The 23,546-nt window shown below is 43.1% G+C and overlaps 1 protein-coding gene across 2 annotated transcripts in view; it reads left to right on the forward strand.

Moving 5' to 3' along the window:
* The first annotated feature begins 3,584 nt into the window (after positions 1-3,584).
* sema5bb (sema domain, seven thrombospondin repeats (type 1 and type 1-like), transmembrane domain (TM) and short cytoplasmic domain, (semaphorin) 5Bb) overlaps positions 3,585-23,546 on the forward strand; it is a 77,774-nt gene continuing 57,812 nt past the window's right edge. Inside the window, exon 1 of one of the 2 annotated variants that reach the window (XM_041899120.2) lies at positions 3,585-3,703. The gene's annotated coding sequence lies outside the window, so the exon portion shown is untranslated. Of the gene's footprint in view, positions 3,704-15,147; positions 15,211-23,546 lie in introns of those variants that run through there. The other variant, XM_041899119.2, reaches the window with a different exon arrangement.

The following is a 23,546-nucleotide window of genomic DNA, read 5'->3' on the forward strand; positions in this document are numbered from 1 at the left end:
CCGGGTTCGAAACCCCAGCAAGTCACATATGCTTATTTCCTATACAAGACCATGAAACCTGTGGAAGGGGTCATCAAATATGAACTCTACTATGTTCAAGCACCAAAACCAAGAACTACAATACCTGACTAAGTACTCTAATTTGATTCAGTGAAGGCATTCCTCTGGATCAAGGTGGTAGCCGTGAGTGAAATTCCACTCCTAACTTTGGAGAGCTTTGTATTGGCCTCTTACTCAAGGATTCAGCTCTTTCCTGTTGATCTGCCCTTCTAACAAGTATAACGTCCTTGAGAGAGTGGAGCACCTTTCCTTCCTGTCACAATAAACCATCCTGATCTAGAGAAATAAAAAGACAGATGGATAACATAACACAAGCAAACAATGCAGATTATTTCATGTGGAATACTTCATGTGTGAAAGCAAGCTTTTGATTGATGCCGCAAAAACCCTGCGGACTTGGCGGCTGCAAAGTTAACTCTGAGAGTTAGTTTTCATCTTATATCAACATGCTATGGGTGCTACACTGCTATTTTGTGATGCATCACTGCCAAAAAAGAATGGCCTTAAATTTGTCCTGCAAGGTAAGGGAGTTTTGCAGTTGCTGATACAGTCAAAGCAAATATTGTGGCATGAAGGTGTACCCAAACGTGCTTCAGCCCAGCTTGAACAAAAATATAATGGATGAAAAATATTTATACAGGATACTCGACAGGCTTTTCGCCCTCAACCTGCGTATGGTCTGGATCTTGCCTAGGGTTTCTATAAATCTTGTTTGGAGGATTCCGGATTTCCTGTTTATTCTATTCTGTGAAGCCTCCAACCGGGATTTCAGGAAAACCAGGGAATTTATTGAAAGCTCCCAATTTTGCAACCCTAACCTTGCCATCTCCGACCATCTTGCCATCCTGTGTAATCTGGCCATCCCCTTAACCAAGATGCTGCAAAAACCATTACATACAGGAACATTAAGTTTGTCAGCACATCAGTCCTAGGAAACCCGCTTCAAACGCACAACAGCTCTGATCCTCTTCTTTCCTCGGCCGAGGAGCTGGGTTCTCACTATGACACACTCCTCTCCTCCAGCCTGGACTCTGTTGCCCCTATGAAAACTCAGGCTGTGTCCTTCTCCTTCTCTGCTCCCTGGTTTACCCCTGAGCTGCGTTCTTTGAAGTCCACTGGCCGACAACCAGTGGCGGTTTTACACGGAGGCCGGGGGAGGCCCGTGCCTCCCTGGAAATGTCCCTGGCCACCCCTGTGGCCCCCCCGTGCTGACCAAATAAAAAATTATGAATTTATAACTATTTTACACGCGAGCGCCAAAAGCGGAACTAATGCAACGCTCTACACGGCAACGTTCTACACGGGTATTTTAGAGTGGCGCACCCAAAAACTGTATCCTGCCATCTGCCTGCCTGCCACGTGTGGTGCTGCTTCGGTGAATGAGAGCTCAGCAACTACTATTTGCGAGAGGAGCTACGATTTGCAGGAGTCGAAGGTAAGAAAACTATTTAATATCATAAGTGACTTGTTGTTCTTGCACATAGCCTACATGTTCCTTTTGTTCCTCACACATAAATCAAATCAAGTTTTTAAATGTCTGGTCTCGATTTGTTTAGAAATGTAATCATATCTAAGCAAACTCATCGAAGCAGAAGCAAATATCCAAATGTTAGTAGGCTATCCTTGCTAGGTCTACACAATGTTGTGATGTTAACCACGTAACTTCATCCGTCTTGGCTGTTGCATCGCGATAACAAATACATTTTTAGTAAAGTAATCAAGTTGATTACACACACAGACACCTGTAATATTCTTGTTTTCATGTTGTTGCTGATATCCATCAGTGTTGTTCATATTGCTACATTGTGTTGACATGATTGTTGCTTTTAAACGAATGTTAACTTAATGTTTATTGTCTGCATCCTATTGGACTACTGGATGTTAATGTGTAACACGTTTCCCTGTTTATGTGCTTTAGCAATACTGTATGTCAATATGGTCATGCTAGTAAAGCCTCTTTGAATTGAATTTCTTTTCTGATTTGGTTTATTTTACCTAAATGGATACAGGGTAGTGTGTTTTGTTTATAAATCACTCAGAAAGTTTTCTTTCTTAAAACAAAATGTGGAATCAACTGTCCACAGTAGTGGGGCTTCCATAAATAGGAAATGGCACATTGTTGTACCCTTTGTTGTATCCTGGAGTTTTGTTCACATTGAATATGAACCCTGTATTTGTACCCTGTACTTTTTAATTTTATTTTTATTTTTTATTTTTTCATTTTTATGGCACTATCTCTCTTGCATCTGCACTCTTGTACAAAATACGTGTTATAATAAATGTCATATGATTTTAAAGTAAAATAAAGTTTATAATCTTTGAATATCATGTGTTGCCAGTTTTTTTATGTGTGCCCCCCTGATTAAACACTGGCCCCTCCTTGGCCCCCCTAGTAAAATGTGTCTAGAACCGCCACTGCCGACAACTGGAGAGGCTCTATAAAGAATCTGGTATCACAGTCCACTCAGAGGCCTAGAGGACTACAATGATGCTCTCTCCCAGGCCAAATCAGTCTACTGCTTTAACCTCATCAATAACGGCCAAGGCAATCCCAGAACTCTTTTCTCCACCACCAACAGACTACTCAGGCCTCTGGATTCCTCCTCCTCACTGGCTCTTTACAGCCTTGTAATACGTTTCTGGACTTTTTTCAGTCAAAAATCGAATCTATCTGCCAGCATCTTCCGCTATCCCCCACCCTGCCCCCAGACAAGGTTGTGGCTAACACTACCCACACAGCCTTCTGAAAGTCGCTTTAAATCCCATGTATTACTGTTTCATTGTTATTATTTAGGATCTGAAAGTGTTAACGTTTTGAGGCATTTTGGGGACACATTCGGTTCGCTTCCCATTAATGGTTGGGGACTTGAACGAGACCGTTCTGCGTGTTGTAGGGCAGCCACTGACCCAACGAAAAGGAAGACAGGGATAGATATATCAATAGAAAGTGTTTCTTGTTCAAAACGTTTAGTTTTTTTTTTTTAAACAGCTTTCCTCACAATATCAGTGTATTTTTTTGTATAACGTCAACGTGTGTGACTGAATAATATCAACACTATTAATTAAGCTTTTTGCTGACATTTGCTAAATATTTTCTAACATTTCCCATTAATAAAGCATTTGTAATAATAATAATTCAAAAACGTAGTTATAACTGTTTATTTGGAGACAAAGTATAAAAGCAACTTTTCTGTCAAGTTGCCTTATCAATCAATTAGAACCGTATCACGCTCTTACATCGAGAGTGACCGTTCTATCCAAAGGGGGGTGCGTATCTCTCACTCTGAGTAGAATGAAAACACAATTATATGATTGAAGAAATTCGTTTTGAGAAAAATGCTCTGGGTTGTTAAAAGTTAGCCTACCTACAATTAAATTGTAACAAACATGTCCTTAATTTGAATTTTAAACCACCCTCAAACGACTCATAGGTTCCAAACACCCCTTTTAACAGCTGTAGTGGGATCTCCGCACAACATCACAGCGCCTGCAAAGCCAGCCAGGCAGATAGCCACTTGCTGGGAGAGAGAAAACATAGTAGACAGTGGATACTCGGATAAACTACGGTGCATAGGCCTACGCACTCTGCTTCAGCCTTCGTATGAAACGTTCTCCAGCAACATTAATGCACCAATAAAGAAAGGTAAGGTTTGTAAAAAAATAAAATAAAATAAAAAAAAGATGGTAGTGAGACAGCAATTGAATTAACTTAGTTTTCTGGAAAGTTTGACTGCTAGGCAATTTGATCATATTTGAGTAACCATATTTCCATTTAGTAGAATATTCTTATGTCAAATAATTATTGGCTTTGAATTCCGTTAAAATCAACAAGCAACTTCATATTATTGGTGTTATCTGAATTACAAAACCTGTATAATCTTTGTTATTTGACTATAGGAAGACTCGTGTTGCGTCAAGGTGCTGTCCCTTAAATAGATTTTTCTGATCAACTGAAAATCACATAATCGAATTGATGTCAGTAAATGCATTCTGAATCGATTTTAGGCTACCTATGCGCCCAAGATGTTGGCCCGATAAACAAAAGGCAAGCGGTTTGAATTATACCACTGGAGTAAGACTGTCTGATCATCCCGCGGACGGCTTTAGAGCATTAGAAACAGTGTAATGCACATCTTTCCGCCACAGCCCTTGGCAGCCCCATGACAGAATTGTCCTTTTCTAGCCATTATAACATTGATGTTGCCCCAAACTTTGCAACTTTTTTTTGCTCACAATTTAGGTTAATTATTGCTACTCGTCGATAGAGAGCAGAGTTGAGCAGCAGTTGTCCTTGGCTCTGGGCGTACAGTATTTGTGTTGATACTGTATGTCAAAAATGTTGTATGCACCATCATCACTTAGTAGACAACGAGATAGTTTGAAAATAGCACTGTAATGTCTTTCTTCCTCACCTAATGGCTTTAATATCACACTTGATGGCTGGTTCATGATGTTTCATGAAAACAGCTATAATGTGTCTATAGTTATCTCATTCTCTGTAAATTCTCATCTGTAATGTAATCTGTGATGATATATCATGTATATCTCTCAATGTTTCTATGCAATACATTCTGAGTGATACTGTATTCAGAGATCTGGTTTGTTGCTCATGCTCTCTCTCTCTCTCTCTCTCTCTATCTCGACTCTGTGTTGACTGGATGATAGTCAGCTGTTCTAAACAGACCTATTGATGATTAAATGATTCAATAGCTTCCCTCAATTTATCTCCCTCAGCCCAAGTCCAGTTCACGTTATCAGATCTGTTCACAAAAGCTGAAACGACTGCCCCTCACCCTGTCCTACCTGGCAACAAAAGTGGAACATGAGCTTCAGTGATAAGGGCTAGAAAAGGTTGGGGTAGAGAAGCACTTGTGTCCATTGTGAGTTGGCGCACCTTCACAGACAAGAGCAGTGTAGCAGTCAACTACAAGACCTGAGGAGACAAGAGGAGAGAGAGACATTGATTCTATTCTAAACAACTCCGATAGCATGTCTGTGTACAACATGATCAGAGCTGAGGGAGGAAAGTGGAGAGAGGCGAGGGGCGAGGGGGGGAGATGCTTGTTAGTGCATGTTAAAACTATTGGCTGGCGGAGTACGCTACAACAGTGATTTAATGGCTTGGACCTGCAGGGTTCAGCTCTGGCCTGTCTATCGCTCTGGCTGGCTGCCTGTCTGTCGCTCTGGCTGGCTGCCTGTCTGCCTGTCTGTATGTGTATTCTTAGGTCTCAGGAGTAGTGTTGCTCTGCTCAAACGCTTCGGCTCTCGTCCCAACAACACAGAAACAAAAATACTACTCCCCAGGCTGTTCAAAATAGTACCTCTGATGTATTTGAGTAAGGCTTGGTGCCATGACTTATCCATGTGTTCAGTTACATCTGTGTGTTTCTCATTGGAGAACATTGCCACAAGGGATGCTCCCCCGTCCCATGTCAACACAGACTCGCTCACTCACTTGCATGCACGCGCACACACACACACACGCACAGACACACACACACACCTCTCAGTGATCTGCTGTAACAGACTAACTGTGACTCCATTGCATTTGGGATTGTGATTCTTGCTCTGTAGGTGTCTGGTGTTCAATGGGAACGGTCAATCCTAGAGGACAGTTCCACTTTACATTAATAATACAGTAAGATTGTTGAATGATTCATTGAAAAAATCCCCCATCCCCACAAAACTCAACCTCTGTGACCTCTTTCACTTCCCCATTTCATTCCTAGTCATTTCTCATCTCCCGTTTACATTAAGAGGTTGGATTTAATGTGTATGTACAGATATAGGATGTTAATTTGAGCCAGTTTACTACAGCAGGAACAGGAAATGTGGAATATAATTAATGGGCATTTTTGTAGGGGTTGATACATTTTTCATAAGGCAAAATCAAGTCGGGAATTTCAAAGTGGAAATTACAAACTTCAGAAGCCTTTTTAAACCTCAAATACACTAAAAGTTTTAAATGAAGATCCTACATCTGTATGGCATTCAGCTGGCCTGGACAAACGCTCTCTCTCTCAGCATCAGGCCGACAGGATACGGCCTTTAACATGCGGCTCAAAATGGAAGCAGCCATTACATCGTTTTAGTGCTAGACAGACCGCCACAGGCTGAGTCTCAAATGGCACCCTATTCCCTTTGTAGTGCACTACTTTTTGACCAGGGTCCATAGGTCTCTGGTCTAAAGTAGTGCACTATATAGGGAGTAGGTTAGCCAGAGACCACAGCTCCCCTCTCTCCACTGCTGTTTTACTGGGAAGGGGGGGGGTTCACCTGGCCAGGGGGGGCTATGGTGGTCACCCCTCACAGACCATGTCATTCACTAAGAGGGCTCAGACGAGTGCGTGTGTGTGTGTGTGTGTGTGTGTGTGTGTAGCTATATTACCAGAGTAACAAGGTAAACCTTGACACTCCCTAGAGGTGGGTCAAAGGCCACACAGCCACGCTTGTTGAAGTCAGGTTATCCCAATGTTTGAAGTATTCAAAGTCAATATTTTGGTTTGCGAGGCCCCCGGCTCACAGTGGAGTGCTATGCTGTCGGACAAGTGCCCCATTGATGCCTCTGGGGAGGAAAGTGAGGGGAGGTTTCCCGGGGGAGGTCCCTGGACTGTTGTATCTGAAGGGGTCTAGGAAGCTCTGTTGGCCTGCATTCGACTGGAATACCATTTTCACAGTATAGGGCCAAAGCAACCGTGCTGTGACAGCTCAGATATTTCTGTCCTTTCCAGCAACTATATTGGATGGGTAAGGGCTAGCACAGCTCGGTTCAGCTTGGCTTGGCTCAGTAGTGTGAAAAGGGTATAACAGTCTGAGAGAGAGAGAGAGTTACACCCACACAGTACTTCAGCAGTTGCTCTTTAGTCAATGGCTCTGATGTCCAAGTGCCAATAACTTGTTCTTCCTAACAGAATGTATCAGATTGGATGTCAGACCTATTGCCCTCAGAGGTAACCAGATGAGTGCTCCATATTTAGATCAATTTCGACAGGAAATGAGGTCATACATTATTGTTTTTACATTATCCCCAAAATGAAATGCCATGGTCACCTCTGGTCTCCTCAGATGATTGTTTTGGCTGTAATGGGAGAGCAAGAGTAATGGGAGTAATGAGAGAGAGAGAGCCTCCTGCCAAATGTATGACCATATTAGAGAAACATATTTCCCTCAGATTACAGAGATCCACAAAGAATTTGAAAACAAACCCAATTTTGATAAACTCCCTTATCTACTGGGTGAAAAACCACAGTGTGCCATCACAGCAGCAAGATTTGTGACCTGTTGCCACAAGAAAAGGGCAACCAGTGAAGAACAAACACCATTGTAAAAACAACCCATATTTATTTATTTTCCCATTTGTACTTAAACTATTTGCACATTGTTACAACATTGTATATAGACATAATATGACATTTAAAATGTATTTATTCTTTTGGAACTTCTGAGTGTAATGTTTACTGTTAATATTTATTGTTTATTTCACTTTTGTTTACTATCTACTTCACTTGCTTTGGCAATGTTAACATACGTTTCCCATGCAAATAAAGCCCTTAAATAAAGAGAGAGAGAGGGAGAGAGAGAGAGAGACTTATAACAACTAATGAAGCGTTATACCTGCATGTTGTTTTTAAGTAAAGTCTTACTGAAGTAGCATTATATCTATCAAAAAGTGTTACAGAAGTAATAAACATTATCTGACTACTCTATTTTCTCTCCCATTTCCACTTCGACTTATCTGCTGAAGTTGTCATTGAGCCCTGCCAAGTGTCTGGCTGTGCTACAAACTCTATCTCTCAACATAAGGTGATGACAGCAGCACTGTGAAATCACTTTACTCTGTGACTCTGGGGTCGGGCTGAAAGTTTAGCAAAAGCAAAAGACCTCCTCAGTCTCTTGGGGTTGGGGTAGTCTACCGAGCCAAGCTAAGAAAGATGAACGAGCCGCTTCCCGCGTCTTTAAAGGTTAGGGGTTCAATTGCTGGAGACTATTTGTCTCTGCTGTGCTGGACATACGGGCCAAAGTGGAGGGTTTTTTCAGCTGACGTGATTTATGGTCACCATTAATTGCTATTATGCGTGTTTGAGCAGCGGGTCATTCTACCATGCCCTTGTGCTTTTCTAGCTTTATTTTTCCTCGTTTGGCATTTTCCTTTTGGAATGCCGTTTAATTCCTTGGTTGGTAGACTGACTGTAGCCTAAGTGTGTGTGTGTCTTGTAATACAACGACACATCATAGGGGTTTGTGTCTCTACGTGTTGTTGTCACTGTCCTGCCCTTTGAGACTTCCTGTTAGCCACTTTTAAGTGGGGCTTTGGATGTGCTCTGTCACAGGTGAAAGATTCAACCTTTTACAACTGACACTTTGACATTCGGATTAATTGTCATTTCAAAAAGTAAACAAATATTTCTCAAAGCGAATCAGATTTGGTATCGTCTTTGTCACGCACGCACGTACGCACGCACGCATGCCTTCATTTACACATTAATTAGGCTTATTCCTGCTGCCTAGAGCGATGGACGTTGATTTCTGGCTCAAATTAAATGTCTACCTCTGGAAATGGCTTCACAAATTAATTAATCAGGGAAATCAATTTGGAAATGTAAAGATTGCACACCATGTGGAAATAAACCATATACAGTCATGTCTTGAACCTGAATATTTTTGGTGATCATCTCCTCTCCTTTCCTTTCTTTACTGTGTTACAATACAGAGGAGCTTTCTCTCTCTCTCTCTCTCTCTCTCTCTCTCTCTCTCTCTCTCTCTCTCTCTCTCTCTCTCTCTCTCTCTCTCTCTCTCTCTCTCTCTCTCTCTCTCTCTCTCTCTCTCTCCCCTCTCTCTCTCTCTCTCTTTCTCTCTCTCTCTCTCTCTCTCTCTCTCTCTCTCTCTCTCTCTCTCTCTCTCTCTCTCTCTCTCTCTCTCTCTCTCTCTCTCTCTCTCTCTCTCTCTCTCACTCTGTTTCTCTCGCTCTCTCTCTCTCTCTCTCTCTCACTCTGTTTCTCTCGCTCTCTCTCTCTCTCTCTCTCACTCTGTTTCTCTCGCTCTCTCGCTCTCTCTCTCACTCTGTTTCTCTCGCTCTCTCTCTCTCTCTCTCACTCTGTTTCTCTCTCTCTCTCTCTCTCTCTCTCACTCTGTTTCTCTCTCTGTCTCTCTCTCTCTCTCTCTCTCTCTCTCTCTCTCTCTCTCTCTGTCTTTAGTTGAAACTGCTGATGGATAGTAGGTAGTTCATCTTGTGAACAGATCATCTGTTTTTTTTACCATCTCTCTGATGTTTGACTGAAGAGAATCTTTATCTCCATAACTCTTGTCAATCTCTCCATGTTCAGGCTTGAGTCTCTCTCTATCTTTCTTTCTCTTTCTTTCTTTCTGTCTCTCGCTCTCTCGCCATCTCTACTCCCAGTGGTATGTTGTATTGTTCTCTATTAACAGACTGTTTCTCCTGCCCTGCCTCCCAGTGTGGTTCTCTCTGTCTCGCTCCGTCTCTCTACTCCCAGTGGGGTTCTCTCTGTCTCTGGAGGTTATGTTGTTGTTAAACACACACGAGGCCACCAGACCAAGCTCCCAAACCACCAGAGGACTAGACACACACACACACATACGCAAAAACAAGCACGCACACATAGACATGTGGACACACGCACACACACGTGCTCATACACGCATACCTTAATGCAAACACAAACACACACATAAATTGTGTATAAACTTTTTTCATTGTTTTCATTGTTGCCTCTGTCCTATTGCCCTCTCTGTCTAGTTTGAAGAGTTTCCTGACCTTCAAGCCCATGGTGTTTCACTCAGAGAGAATCCATACATCATAAGAATGGCTACAGATGCTATGCCCATCAGACATGTGACAAAAACAGCCCTGTAAAAGTTGAAAACAGTGGACAACCACTTCTAACAACGGGCACAATTGTCCCAGTGGTTAGAAAACATTAGACTTTTCTTGGCTACACAACAGGATGACCCACTATCTTTATTCATATAGTATAATGGTTGTCTTTTATGTTTCCCTTATAGATTTAACTAAACATACTGAATTAGAATGCTATAAATAATTTAAAACCCCAACGCTATTACTGTAAATATTAGCATGTGTTCCCTTTGGATTTTAAATGTAAACATTTACTCTAAACCTAACCAAGCGACACACATGAATACACACACACACACACACACACACACACACACACACCTGTATGCACCCCATTGTTTGTTTGGGTATTGTTGTTCTTCTTGTCTTTCCTGGAGGCCGTTTGTTAACATTTACATTTACGTCATTTAGCAGACGCTCTTATCCAGAGCGACTTACAAATTGGTGCATTCACCTTATGATAGCCAGTGGGACAACCACTTTACACATTTTTTTTAACTGACCTCAATCAGGTCCTCCTGGGGGTCCGAGGATTAACAATGTTTTAAGACAGTAAATCCTCACACACACACACACAAGCACACTTGGTCACACATAAGTACACCAGCCTAATCTTTAGCCATCAGACGGAACCCTACTGTGATGCATGCAGTCCCCTACCAGAGGAGACTGGAGGGGGGCTAGGTGGGGGGGCTAGATGGGGGGCTGGGAGGTTCCCCTACCAGAGGAGACTGGTGGGGGGCTAGATGGGGGGCTGGGAGGTTCCCCTACCAGAGGAGACTGGTGGGGGGCTAGATGGGGGGCTGGGAGGTTCCCTTACCAGAGGAGACTGGAGGGGGGCTAGGTGGGGGGCTGGGAGGTTCCCCTACCAGAGGAGACTGGAGGAGGGCAAGGTGGGGGGCTGGGAGGTTCCCTTACCAGAGGAGACTGGTGGGGGGCTGGGAGGTTCCCTTACCAGCGGAGACTGGAGGGGGGCTGGGAAAACAATACTGATCAACCAGATGTCCCTGGCCTGTAGCACAGACATATAGGGGGGCTGTTGTAATCTGTTGTAGCCCTCTTCTCTCCAGATATATAGGGGGCTGTTGTAATCTGTTGTAGCCCTCTTCTCACCAGACACGCATGCAGGACTACTTGTGTTGTTACAGCGAGATAAACTGCCCTATATCAGATGAGATTGTTAACTGATTGATTTTGATTGGAAAACGCTGATCTGATGTGGCCGGATATTTGTTAGCCTGGACATTGGCAAAAGCTTTCATATCTGCTGTTTTGCCCAGTGCATTACATAGATAATGTTTGAACAGTATTAATTGGGGGCTCATCATCTGGATCAGTTATTATCCTCTATCACCATCCTGTTGTGTAGATGATGAGTGGCTTAGTCATCTACACACACACACACACACACACACACACTCGCTTGCTACTTTGGTATATTATCCCCTTCAGCAGAATGCCCTGCAACGCATGCTAATTGAGCTTACTGTAATTAACACTAGACCCAGAGCTTCAGGCACTCCTGCTCATTTAATTAGTTTTTCACAATGTGTTAATTTAGAAATTAGAAAATGCAGGCCTCTCATCAATCTTCAAACTCAACCTTAACCATTTTCCATCTTTGTTGAACTCTGAACAGTTTCTGAGAAAATCCAGAGAGAGAATTGATTAGTCACACACACACACACAGTCTTTTGTAGCTAACCTTGTGGGGACATACAATTCAGTCCCATTCAAAATCCTATTTTCCCTAACCCTAACCCTAAACCTAACCCTAACCTTAACCCTAACCCAAAAACCTAACCTTAACCCTAAACCTAACCCTAGCTCCTAACCCTAAAACTAACCCTATCTCCTAACCCCAACTCTAAACCTAATTCTAACCCTAACACTAATTTTAACCTTAACCCTAAACCCCCTAGAAATAGCATTTGACCTTATGTGGGGACCAACAAAATGTCCCCAGTTGGTCAAATTTATCTTGGTTTACTATTCTTGTGGAGACTTCAGGTCCCCACAAGAATAGTTAAACACATCCACACACACACACACACACACACCACATGTTCCACCAGGATATTTGGTCACTTGCTTGTTGCCTCAGTGTATGAGCTGCATGGTGTGACTACTGTGTGGCGTCACAGTCTGGGGGTGTTTCACGGGAATGTGTTTCCCAGCCAATTAAAAAGTTGTAAACAGAGCTAGTGTTCAGTCTGTCAGTGGACAACAATACTTTCCCAACACAGAGGAGCAGTATAATCAGTGTATATACCTGCTGTGTTATTGTATATACCTGCTGTGTTATTGTATATACCTGCTGTGTTGTTGTATATACCTGCTGTGTTATTGTATATACCTGCTGTGTTGTTGTATATACCTGCTGTGTTGTTGTATATACCTGCTGTGTTATTGTATATACCTGCTGTGTTGTTGTATATACCTGCTGTGTTATTGCCACTGCTGTGTTATTGTATATACCTGCTGTGTTATTGTATATACCTGCTGTGTTGTTGTATATACCTGCTGTGTTGTTGTATATACCTGCTGTGTTGTTGTATATACCTGCTGTGTTATTGCCACTGCTGTGTTATTGTATATACCTGCTGTGTTATTGTATATACCTGCTGTGTTATTGTATATACCTGCTGTGTTATTGTATATACCTGCTGTGTTGTTGTATATACCTGCTGTGTTATTGCCACTGCTGTGTTATTGTATATACCTGCTGTGTTGTTGTATATACCTGCTGTGTTGTTGTATATACCTGCTGTGTTGTTGTATATACCTGCTGTGTTGTTGTATATACCTGCTGTGTTATTGTATATACCTGCTGTGTTGTTGTATATACCTGCTGTGTTATTGCCCCTGCTGTGTTATTGTATATACCTGCTGTGTTATTATATTTACCTGCTGTGTTATTGCCACTGCTGTGTTGACCATTTACCACTGAGCACTGACATTGTAAGTACGTATATTTACCAATATAAGTACTTACAATATACTTTACTGTCCATTGTGTGATGAGAATTAATCTTCTGCCTTTTCCCAACTCACCCCAGACAGACATTGAGAGGCACAGGATCAGTTCAGGGGTTAAGTCCCTTGCTCGAGGGGTACAGCGGCAGAAAATTGAAAATGTACCTGGGATCTGACCAGCGGCCCTACGGTTGACAGTTTAGTTCCCATTTCATTTCAAGTGGTAGGGGGAAGTGAGTACAGACAGACAGACAGTCATCAGAGAACAGCCCTTACTAAGGAGTGATGTCAACAACTGCTATAGCAGTAGTGTCTGTGTGAGCCTGACTTCCCGTCATACAGCCTTCAGAAAGTATTCAGACCGCTTGACTTTTTCCACATTTTGTTACGTTACAGCCTTATTCTAAAATGGATTAACTAAAAATAAATCCTCAGCAATCTACATACAATACCCCATAAAGACAAAGCGAAAACAGGTTTTTAGAAATGTGTAGAAATGTTTAAAAAAATAATACAAATAAAACAGAAATACCTTATTTACATATGTATTCAGACTCTTTGCTATGAGACATGACATTGAGCTCAGGTGCATCCTGTTTCCATTGATCATCCTTGAGATGTTTCTACAACTTGATTGGAGTCCACCTGTGGTAAATTCAAATGATTTGGAAAGGAACACACCTGTCTATATAAGGTCCCACAGTTGACAGTGCATGTCAGAGCAAAAACCAAGCCATGAGGTTGAAGGAATTGTCCGTAGAGCTCAGAGACAGGATTGTGTCGAGGCACAGATCTGGGGAAGGGTACCAAAAAATGTCTGGAGCATTGAAGGTCCCCAAGAACACAGTGGCCTCCATCATTCTTAAATAGAAGAAGTTTGGAATCGCCAAGACTCTTCCTAGAGCTGACCGCCCGGCCAAACTGAGCAATCAGGGAGGTGACCAAGAACCCGAAGGTCACTCTGACAGATCTCTAGAGCTCCTCTGTGGAGATGGGAGAACCTTCCAGAAGGACAACCATCTCTGCAGCACTCCACCAATAAGGCCTTTATGGTAAAGTAGCCAGAAGGAAGCCATTCCTCAGTAAAAAGGCACATGACAGCCCACTTGGAGTTTGCCAAAAGGCACCTAAAGACTCTCAGACCATGAGAAACAAGATTCTCTGGTCTGATGAAACCAAGATTGAACTCTTTGGCCTGAATGCCAAGCGTCACGTCTGGAAGAAACCTGGCACCATCCCTACGGTGAAGCATGATGGTGGCAGCATCATGCTGTGGGGTTGTTTTTCAGTGGCAGGGACTGGGAGACTAGTCAGGATCGAGGCAAAGATGAAAGGAGCAAAGTACAGAGATATCCTTGATGAAAACCTGCTCCAGAGCGCTCAGGACCTCAGACTGGGGCGAATGTTCACCTTCCAACAGGACAACGACCCTAAGCACACAGCCAAAACAACGCAGGAGTGGCTTCGGGACAAGTCTCTGAATGTCCTTGAGGGCCCAGCCAGAGCCCGGACTTGAACCCGATCGAACATCTCTAGAGACCTAAAAATAGCTGTGCACCAACGCTCCCCATCCAACCTGACAGAGCTTGAGAGGATCTGCAGAGAAGAATGGGAGAAACTCCCCAAATACAGGTGTGCAAAAATGTCTAAAAACCTTTTTTTGCTTTGTCATTATGGGGTATTGTGTGTAGATTGATGAGGATTATTATTTTTAAAAAAATCAATTTTAGAATAAGCCTGTAACCTAACAAAATGTGGAAAAAGTCAAGGGGTCTGAATACTTTCCGAAGGCACTGTAGAGGCGCAGGAGGCGCAGGAGGAGGTACTGTATAAATGGTCCAGTGAATAAACAGTCCACTCCTCCTCCTTCCTTCCCCCCATCCCCAACCTCTCTGTCTGGCTCGGAGCGAGCACAGTTGGGCAGCCCCATGCCCCCATCCCTCCCTCCCACCATCCATCCCTCCTTCCCTCCCGTCTCTTTCTCTGCACACACTCACACCCCCACTCCATTGAGAAAGTTAACGGTTTTTCACAAGCGAGGAATGCTTTGCACAACATCACCCCGACCCCCAACAACCCTCTTACGGGGCGGGAGCGGCTAGCCTGTGTGTGTGCTGATGAGTTACAATGTCTCTCTCTCTCTCTCTCTCTCTCTCTCTCTCTCTCTCTCTCTCTCTCTCTCTCTCTCTCTCTCTCTCTCTCTCTCTCTCTCTCTCTCTCTCTCTCTCTCTCTCTCCGGTTTCTGGAGGGTTGATAGGTGCCACTCTTTCCCTCTCAGAGTGTTTGGTGATGCCGTGCTGGTGAGTTCAGTTCTCTTTTGTCTTCCTGTCCTGCTTCCCCCTCTCTCATTGGCCAATGAATGACTGTCCATGTGCATGACCTGGTTTGTCAGTTTTTTTTTATTTTTGTTCGTTGTGCCTCAGTCTCCCCCCTCCTCTCCTCTCTCACTGTCCCCCCTCCCTCTATCAGGGGTGGACACATGGTCATCAGGGTTGGGGTCAATACCATTTCAAAACTCAATTCATTTAGGAAGTTTAGGATGTATTCAGGTAATTTATGGCTTTTCAGTAAGGAATAATTTTCTGACATTTCTCGAAATGGAACTGACCCCAACCCTGATGATCATCACTCCCATATCACTGAACCCCCCCCCCTCCTCCTCTCCCTCTCCTCCTACTCTCTTGCGTCTACAAACCGGATGTTATTGGACACACTGTTGTCTGTCAGTGTAACCGTTTTGATCAGCAGCCTTCTACGCTGTCCCCCCAGGTCTCTCTCCTACTGTGGGAACCATGTCCTTTGTATTCCTGTCTGTCTGACTGAAGCAATGTGTGCTGGAATGGGGAGGGGAGGGGAGGGGAGGAGGGGAGGTGGTGGGCACTGGGTGGATCCATGGCTACTGTCTGTGTAGTCCGAATAGTTGCTGTAAATGCACATATATAAGAAAATAAAAGATAAGAGACCCATGGGGCGGAGCACAATTGGCCCAGCGTCGTCCAGGGTAGGGGAGGGAATGGCCGGCAGGGATGTAGCTCAGTTGGTAGAGCATGGCGTTTGCAACGCCAGGGTTGTGGGTTCGATTCCCACGGGGGACCAGTATAAAAAATTATGTATGCAGTCACTAACTGTAAGTCGCTCTGGATAAGAGCGTCTGCTAAATGACTAAAATGTAAAATGTAATAATAGATAGTAGATAGAGAATAGATATTGTATGTTTAGAGACAAGGGCCTTATGTTGCACTTGCTATATCCATTTATTTTATTTGTATTTAGAATAAGTTATTCTTATCCATTTATTATTAAACGTGATAATGCAAATCATTTTTGTTTAAAAAAAAATGTTTTTCTGTTGCAGCAGGCATGCTGGATAGATAAACAATATTAAATGCTCTTCCTAACACTAATAATCTAAACATCTGCTGATTTCATTCTCTGTTGTACTCCTAGTTTGTCAAACTGTAGTTGCAGGGTATGTTGTAATGGTGCAGTTGGTAGAGCATGGCATTTGCAAAGCTAGGGTTGTGGGTTTGATTCCCACGGGGGACCAGTATGAAAATGTATGTACTCACTACTGACTGTAAGTCGGTCTGGAAAAGGGCGTCTGCTAAATGACTAGAATGTAAATTTAACAAAGGTAAATATCTCTAAAGCTCTCCCAACCAATGTCATCTCCTTATGAGCAAAAGACGTTGAAAAGACTTGTTTTTGGTTGAAAATTCATTTCTTAGTTTTTTTGCTCACTGGGCTGTAGCCTCCAGTTCTCTGCTCAGAGTCGGTAACTCATCGGTTCTCTGATTTGACCAACTACACTGCTCTACTGTCAAAGACTTTTGTTATCATCTCTCCAAGTGGCTATATTTAAATCTCCCTTTGTCCCTTTGTATATCTTTGGAATGTGCGTTTGTGTCTAATCCAAGTTACATCACAGATATTTTTGCCAATTTATTCAGATGTTTCCTTCATGTGATTTGATGCAGAAGAAATACCAAAGTTGAACAGTGTAGATATGCAGATAAGAGGAAGGGAGAGAGCAGCTGTGGTCCTGTTGATCATTCTGTTATCTCCTCCCTAGTCTAGTCCTGTTGATCATTCTGTTATCTCCTCCCTAGTCTAGTCCTGTTGATCATTCTGTTATCTCCTCCCCTAGTCTAGTCCTGTTGATCATTCTGTTATCTCCCCCCCCCCCCTAGTCTCCTAGTCCTGTTCATCATTCTGTTATCTCCCCCCCTAGTCTCCTAGTCCTGTTGATTATTCTGTTTTCTCCCCCCAGCCTCCTAGTCCTGTTGATCATTCTGTTATCTCCCCCCTAGTCTTGTTTATAATTGTGTTATCTTCCCCCTAGTCTAATCCTGTTTATCATTCTGTTATCTCCTCCCTAGTCTAGTCCTGTTTATCATTCTGTTATCTCCCCCCTAGTCTAGTCCTGTTTATCATTCTGTTATCTCCTCCCTAGTCTAGTCCTGTTTATCATTCTGTTATCTCCCCCCTAGTCTAGTCCTATTCATCATTCTGTTATCTCCTCCCTAGTCTAGTCCAGTTTATCATTCTGTTATCTCCTCCCTAGTCTAGTCCTGTTTATCATTCTGTTATCTCCCTCCCTAGTCTCCTAGGCTAGTCCAGCCAAAGTAGCATCATTAGCTTTGGCAAATGACCCACGCAGCCATTGTGGTCCGGCCATGGCATGTTAGTGTGTCTTTTAACTGTGGCTAAACTGAGTCCATTCACTTGTAAAAGAGAGCCACCATTGGCAGATACTTGGCAAGTCAAACAGAGGAGGCTTTCACACAAGGAGGAAGGACCTTGGGGGGAAAAATACAAAAAAACATCACACCGCCTCAGGCATTTTTTTGGCGGTGAGGAAATGTTCATAGTCACATTTGAGTTAACCTAACAAAATGTGGGAAACCTCTGTTTAGACTGAGAGGGTATCGGTTTTATTGGTTACATCCCCTTTGGCGTTTTTCCTATTTTGTTGCATTACAGCCTGTAATTTAAATAGATTTTTATTTGGATTTCATGTAATGGACATACACAAAATTGTCCAAATTGGTGAAGTGAAATTAAAAAAATAACTTGTTACAAAAAATTCTAAAAAATAAATAACGGAAAAGTGGTGCGTGCATATGTATTCACCCCCTTTGCTATGAAGCCCCTAAATAAGATCTGGTGCAACCAATTACCTTCAGAAGTCACATAATTAGTTAAATAAAGTCCACCTGTGTGCAATCTAAGTGTCACATGATCTGTCACATGATCTCAGTATATATACACCTGTTCTGAAAGGCCCCAGAGTCTGCAACACCACTAAGCAAGGGGCACCACCAAGCAAGGGGCACCATGAAGACCAAGGAGCTCTCCAAACAGGTCAGAGACAAAGTTGTGGAGAAGTACAGATCAGGGTTGAACATCCCACGGAGCACCATTACATCCATTATAAAAAAATTGAAAGAATATGGCACCACAACATACCAAGAGAGGGACCCCCTATGTCTATGTGGTCCTGATGTTTTATAGGGACCCCCTATGTCTATGTGGTCCTGATGTTTTATAGGGACTCCCTATGTCTATGTGGTCCTGATGTTTTATAGGGACCCCCTATGTCTATGTGGTCCTGATGTTTTATAGGGACCCCCTATGTCTATGTGGTCCTGATGTTTTATAGGGATCCCCTATGTCTATGTGGTCCTGATGTTTTATAGGGACCCCCTATGTCTATGTGGTCCTGATGTTTTTGCTTACTGTCTATATTATTATATTATCTATAATATATTTAATATATTCTGTATTAGAGCGCAATAAGAAAAGGGAAAACTTATTTGAGCATCCCTATATGCTTCCTAATTTCCAAACATAATTAAAAGGAACAGGCAGGATCAGGACCCCACCGGCCCCGTAACCCCCAAATTCCACCCGGAACAAAGTGGGTCGCAAAACAACAGCCGTCCTCCTAAACACATTGCTCGAAAATGAACTTCTGGGCTTCCTCAATCCTCACTGCCCAACTGGTCTGCTGAATCAGGCTGTATTACTAGGCTACAGCTACAGCGGCTTGCGAAAGTATTCACCCCCCTTGGCATTTTTCCTATTTCGTTGCCTTACAACCTGGAATTAAAAATAGATTTTTGGGGGGTTTGTATCATTGGATTTACACAACATGCCTACCACTTTGAAGATGCAACATATTTTTTCTTGTGAAACAAACAAGAAATAAGACAAAAAAACTGAAAACTTGAGTGTGCATAACTATTCACCCCCCATAGTCAATACTTTGTAGAGCCACCTTTTGCAGCAATTACACCTGCAAGTCTCTTGGGGTATGTTTCTATAAGCTTGGCACATCTAGCCACTGGGATTTTTGCCCATTCTTCAAGGCAAAACTGCTCCAGCTCCTTCAAGTTAGATGGGTTCCGCTGGTGTACAGCAATCTTTAAATCATACCACAGATTCTCAATTGGATTGGGGTCTGGGCTTTGACTAGGCCATTCCAAGACATTTAAATGTTTCCCCTTAAACCACTCAAGTGTTGCTTTAGCAGTATGCTTAGGGCCATTGTCCTGTTGGAAGGTGAACCTCCGTCCCAGTCTCAAATCTCTGGAAGACTGAAACAGGTTTCTCTCAAGAATTTCCCTGTATTTAGCGCCATCCATCATTCCTTCAATTCTGACCAGTTTCCCAGTCCCTGCTGATGAAAAACATCACCACAGCATTATGCTGCCACCACCATGCTTTACTGTAGGGATGGTGTTCTCGGGGTGATGAGAGGTGTTGGGTTTGCGTCAGACATAGCGTTTTCCTTGATGGCCAAAAAGCTTTAGTCTCATCTGACCAGAGTACCTTCTTCCATATGTTTGGGGAGTCTCCCACATGCCTTTTTCTGGCCACTCTTCCATAAAGCCCAGCTCTGTGGAGTGTACGGCTTAAAGTGGTCCTATGGACAGATACTCCAATATCCGCTGTGGAGCTTTGCAGCTCCTTCAGGGTTCTCTTTGGTGTCTTTGTTGCCTCTCTGATTAATGCCCTCCTTGCCTGGTCTGTGGTTTTTGGTGTGCGGCCCTCTCTTGGCATGTTTTTTGTGGTGCCATATTCTTTCAATTTTTAAATAATGGATTTAATGGTGCTCCATGGGATCTTCAAAGTTTCTGGGATTTTTTTATAACCCAACCCTGATCTGTACTTCTCCACAACTTTGTCCCTGACCTGTTTGGAGAGCTCCTTGGTCTTCATGGTGCCGCTTGCTTGGTGGTGCCCCTTGTTTAGTGGTGTTGCAGACTCTGGGGTCTTTCAGAACAGGTGTATATATACTGACATCATGTGACAGATCATGTGACACTTAGATTGCACACAGGTGGACTTTATTTAACTAATTATGTGACTTCTGAAGGTAATTGGTTGCACCAGATCTTATTTAGGGGCTTCATAGCAAAGGGGGTGAATACAAATACACGCACCACTTTTCCGTGATTTAATTTTTGAATTTTATGAAACAATAAAACATTTTCATTTCACTTCACCATTTTGGACAATTTTGTGTATGTCCATTACATGAAATCCAAATAAAAATCAATTTAAATTACAGGTTGTAATGCAACAAAATAGGAAAAACGCCAAGGGGGATGAATACTTTTTCAAGGCACTGTACAACTTCTGCAGCTAAACTTCATGTTAAGCATGGAATGATATATCTATGGAATTATTTACATAGGTGGAGGCCTGGATGGAAGGAAAGTGAAAAAATGATTGGTTGTTCTAAAGAACGGTTAAGTGTTTATAGTTAGTGGGCTAGGTTAAAGATTATGTGGGTTAAAGATTCCTTCCTATGGTTAAAAGATGTGATGGTTAACAGGCCGAACTGAACTGTGAGAACCAAACCATCCCACAATGTTTCTGAATGGCCCACTTGGCTCCAATAATACTAGGTTGCGTTCAGTGGGGTACAGCATAACAAAATGTTTTGCAGTGGAAAACGAAAATATGTGTTGTTATTGGAGGAGTTCAGATGATTCCGCCTCGTTTCACTAACATTTTCTTCCCCACTGAACAGGACCTATGTTGGTTGTATGTAGGCTTTATGGAGAATGTATCTGCATTATAGAGAGAGGGGTCTGTTATAGAGAGGGGGTCTGTTATAGAGAGTGGGTCTGGTATAGAGAGTGGGTCTGGTATAGAGAGGGGGTCTGGTATAGAGAGTGGGTCTGGTATAGAGAGTGGGTCTGGTATAGAGAGTGTGTCTGGTATAGAGAGTGGGTCTGGTTTAGAGAGTGGGTCTGGTTTAGAGAGTGTGTCTGGTATAGAGAGTGGGTCTGGTTTAGAGAGTGGGTCTGGTTTAGAGAGTGGGTCTGGTTTAGAGAGTGGGTCTGGTTTAGAGAGTGGGTCTGTTGTAGAGAGTGGGTCTGTTGTAGAGAGTGGGTCTGTTGTAGAGAGTGGGTCTGTTGTAGAGAGGGGGTCTGTTGTAGAGAGGGGGTCTGGTATAGAGAGGGGGTCTGGTATGGAGAGGGGTTCTGTTTAGGAGTAGCAGTAGTTAAGAGTCCGACCAGAGTTTTTAATCGGCTCACAGAACACGTAACACAGTGACATTTTAAGATAAAACTACTTCTAATCTCATATCATGGATTAGTATTTTTGTCCACTTCCTAAACGTTGTTGTGCTTTTTCCGTCCCACAAAAGATTAGTTGTCTTCAGATAATGTGCTTAGCTGACAGTGAGAGTCATAGTAGAAGACAGACCAGGATTGGGCAGGCTGAGCGACTTCACCTCTAAATCTCTTCTACCAGTAATTCACATGGTTAACTTTCATGATTATCTAATGTTTATTTACTTTGTAGAAATCATTACATGGCAGACAGACACACACGTGAGCGCACACACACACACACACACACAAATAGTACGTGCAGTGTATGCTTATGGAGGGGGTGGGTCAGCTTGGTCTTCAATGTTAATTGACAACCGGTTCAGTGGAGTTCATCAAAAACAAAAACAAAAGAAGTGGTTTGATGAGTTGTGGTTTGATTTGATTGATTAGGATCCCCCATTAGCCAACGCCAATGGTGACAGCTAGTCTTACTGGGGTCTGACACATAACGAAAAAGACATTACAGACAAAATACTTTACAACTTACATACATTTAAAAACATTAACATGTAGTGTGTGTGTGTGTGTGTGTGTGTGTGTGTGTGCATCTATCAGTTACACATACATGTCAGTACATACACACAACAACTAGGTCACATGGGGGAGAGGCGTTTTGCCGTGAGGTGTTGCTTTATTTGTTTTTTTCAACCATATTTGCTGTTTACTTGCGCTATATAAGATGGAAGGGAGTTCCATGCGCTCATGGCTCTGTATAATACTTTACGTTTCCTTGAATTTGTTCTGGGCCTGGGGACTGTGAAAAGACCCCTGGTGGCATGTCTGGTGGGGTACACAGCCACGTAGTACAGTCCTTCTCCAGGAGCGTGGGGTTCTCCCTGGGGAGTGTGGGAAACACAGAGGCACCCTCAGAGCTGTCACACACTATCATAATGTAAAGCACTGTGTTTGTCACGGTGTGTGTGTGTGTGTGTTTGTGTGAATGCTTTGGATCGGCAACAGACCTGGCTTCAAATAGTATTTGTTTTCTTTCAAATACTTTAGCTGTGCTTGATTGAGCTTGCCTGGCGCAATGTAACTAACAAAATAGTCCCAAAAGAGCAAACTGCAAACCCCATCCATCTGGCATCTCCAGGCAGGCTCAATCAAACCCTTACAGCATTTGAAAGAAAACAAACACGATTTGAACCCAGGTCTGATTGGGGCGAAACCCCTGTCAATCTACTACCCAATTACCCAGCATAAGTCCCCTTGTAACTCTGCCGTTTACGTGTCAGGAAGTTGACGTCAAAATGAACTGTAGTTCAGTACAAAAAAACTGGAGGGAGCTGACACCTGTTCACCTATTCAAGTCGACAAACAAAGCGGTCGGAACATTGGGCCTCGCCTGGGTCTGCCTCTCTCTTCCCCTCTGTGCCTCTGTCTGTCTCTCTCTCTCTTCCCCCTCTCACAGCCAGAGCTACTTCTAGCAACAAAGGCAAGTTCAGCAATTGTATGGCAGCGTTAGTTGGTTCATTAATCATCACAAGTTCACAACCGCTGAGCAGCCAGCAGGTTGCAGCCAGGGCCTTCGGCCTCCATAGTCCAGTTCATTCTCTCTGTTGGAGAAGGGGCACAGTGACGAAACAACTGAACAGACCTACCCACACAATTACCTGCCTCTCACACTGTAGCCAATGTAATGGCGCCGGAGGGGATGGCTGCCGTTTTACGGGCTCCTAACAAACTGTGCTATTTTGTTAGTTTTTTCGCATTGTTTGTAACTTATTTTGTACATAATGTTGTTGCTACCGTCTCTTATGACCGAAAAGAGCTTCTGGACATCAGAACAGGGATTATTCACCTCGAACTGGACCAATATTTTTTATTTAATGAGTCAGATATACATCTTTCTGGAAACCAGGCCCAAATCCCTTTCATTCGCGTGAAGAAAAGGCGGAGATACAGAAGGAGAAGGTCGGGGTGCCTTGTGAGGATTCAGAGGCGAGTGAGTAAATCGCCACTACCATCGGTTCTATTGGCCAACGTGCAATCACTGGAAAACA

This window comes from Coregonus clupeaformis, unplaced genomic scaffold (assembly GCF_020615455.1).
Source record: "Coregonus clupeaformis isolate EN_2021a unplaced genomic scaffold, ASM2061545v1 scaf0471, whole genome shotgun sequence".
Lineage (NCBI taxonomy): Eukaryota > Metazoa > Chordata > Actinopteri > Salmoniformes > Salmonidae > Coregonus > Coregonus clupeaformis.